Below are 2,732 nucleotides of genomic sequence, written 5' to 3'. Positions count from 1 at the left end.
GGTTGGAAAGCAAAAGCTGTAAACGGCACCCATAACGATTATCCATGTGACGTCACTTAAATTCACTCACATTGCTCTACAAATAGTAAAACCAAAGAGAAGTGAAATGCACTTAACCACACCACTTATTACTTCAAAGAGATATTCTTGGTAAGGTTAAATCAATGCATGATGCATGAACGGTGTTTGGTTGAGTTGTATTGGTGTAGCACTTAAGAGTGGAAACTTTTTTATAAAATTCAAGTAAGCTCCAACCCGGTGTTAGACGATCTGACTTCTCCGTCTCTGCGCCGCGGACGCAGGCGGCGAGAGTTGCGGCAGAGAAGGACGAGGAGGAGGAAGAAATACTTCTGTTCAGATTTCTGAATGGCCCAGAGTGCAGCCCTGGGAAGTGATTCCTTCTTCTGTGGGGCCCATATGCAGTCCGTGCGGCCTGTGTTCTGTGAACCAGCTGAAGGTGGGTAGGTAGAGAGGGCCTGGACAGCGGCATCTCCCGCTCTTGTTGCGTAGTTGACAGAAAGAGAGGAGGGTGCTCAGGGCTAAAGTCTCACACCCCGATAACGGGGCGGAGTGTTCCTACTTCTGAGCAAAATTTACATTCATCTTCGTAGCGATTCGGATGCATTAGGTGAAGACGCGTAGGCTGTGGGAAGGAGCCCAGATTTTATGAGCCATAGGGTAGTTTGTTGTTCTCTGGAAAGGTCAGGGTAAGGCGAAGGTACGGTCTGTCTCTGAAGGCGATAATGCTGGGTTATCTCCATGAACGTTATAAGCGGGTGACTGTCCTCGTGCAGCTGCATAGCACGGGAGGTAAAAGCGCAGGCTTGTTGGGTGGGCGTATTTGATTCCCTTCATTGAAGCGTGAGGGGGTGTCCAGATGAGCTGAATGGGACCGTTTAGGGAGCGTTTTTAAAGCAAAGCTTTTTACCTCTACCCCGCAAGAGTTCTTTCGCGACCGTTGGTGTCACCAGAAAAGTCCAGCGAACAAATAAAAGAATTAACTGGCACCGCCGGGAATCGAACCTGGAACTAATAGACTAACAAAGCAAGAACCCGTTGTCTTGCGGATTTAGCTACGAGCCCCCGGAAAGATGGGGAAGACAGGTGGTGTACTCACCAAGCACAGCTACGGGTTTACCCCCCGCGTTCTCGCTGAATGCCACGTGATTGCGTCCCGCGACCACTCACGCCCGTCTAGCGGCCCTGTGCGCACCTTGCTCATGTGCTAAGAGTTACAAATATAAAGGAAGCTCACACCAATGCATGGCATCTCACTTCTAGTACGCCAATGTGCTATAAAGCCTGTGGCCTCCAGTGTTTACATAAAAAAATCACAGCTCCTTGCCGTCCGCCCTCACGCCAATTCAAGGAATACCTTCAAATACTCCTTGATGGCCAGACCATAACTCCAAGCCCCAGCATCAAGATCCTGGGCCTACATCTCGAGGCTAACACCAAGAGTGACTTCTCCTTGCAGCGCCTCAAAAACAGCATTTATCAAATCATGCACATGATCAGGCGAGTTGCCACCAAGATGGAGGCCTAAAGGAATCCGGTACGTTTCGGTTAATTGAAGCTTTTGTCCTCTCGAGAGTCACTTACGTCAGCCCCCGTCGTCTTCTCGACAAGGAAGACATAGAGATGCTTTATATAATGATTAGAAAGGCGGTCCAGCAGGCCATTGGTCTTCTCATGAGTACGTCCACACAGAGGCTGGTTAGCACGGGGCTCCACAACATGGTGGAAGAGCTGATAGGAGGCCATCTTTCTAACCAGAAGGTCCGACTCAGAACTGCGGTGGGTAACCGCATGCTTCGCCAGATTGGCTGGGCAGCCCAGAATGTCACACCGCTTGACGTACTCCCAGACTCTTGGCGACTAATACTGAAGATTCTCCCTTTTCTTAGAAATATGTACCCCTCACATGACGAGGGTCACCGAAAAGGACGGGCTCAAGCGCTAAACACCACCCTAAGTGGGGATCGTGCAGTTATCTACACAGACGCCTCCAAACATCGAGGGCAGCAATACGCCATCATTGTGGCTACCTCCAGAACCAACCTCCTTGCGTGTACCTCGCTTAGGACCCCAGAAATGACGGCAGCAGAAGAGGAAAAAAAAACGCTCCCCAGCAGTCCCATTCAGCTCATCTGGACACCCCCTCACGCTTCAATGAAGGGAATCAAATACGCCCACCCAACAAGCCTGCGCTTTTACCTCCCGTGCTATGGAGCTGCACGAGGACAGTCACCCGCTTATAACGTTCATGGAGATAACCCAGCATTATCGCCTTCAGAGACAGACCGTACCTTCGCCTTACCCTGACCTTTCCAGAAAACAACAAACTACCCTATTGCTTATACAATCTGGGCTCCTTCCCACAGCCTACGCGTCTTCACCTAATGCATCCGAATCGCTACGAAGATGAATGTAAATTTTGCTCAGAAGTTGGAACACTCCGCCCCGTTATCGGGGTGTGAGACTTTAGCCCTGAGCACCCTCCTCTCTTTCTGTCAACTACGCAACAAGAGCGGGAGATGCCGCTGTCCAGGCCCTCTCTACCTACCCACCTTCAGCTGGTGGACAGAACACAGGCCGCACGGACTGCATATGGGCCTCACAGAAGAAGGAATCACTTCCCAGGGCTGCACTCTGGGCCATTCAGAAATCTGAACAGAGGTATTTCTTCCTCCTTCTCGTCCTTCTCTGCCGCAAATCTCGCCGCCTCTGTC

This window comes from Haemaphysalis longicornis, unplaced genomic scaffold (assembly GCF_048455015.1).
Source record: "Haemaphysalis longicornis isolate Haplotype H1 unplaced genomic scaffold, Haemaphysalis longicornis Haplotype H1 scaffold_1, whole genome shotgun sequence".
NCBI lineage: Eukaryota > Metazoa > Arthropoda > Arachnida > Ixodida > Ixodidae > Haemaphysalis > Haemaphysalis longicornis.
This window is presented reverse-complemented; position numbering follows the sequence as displayed.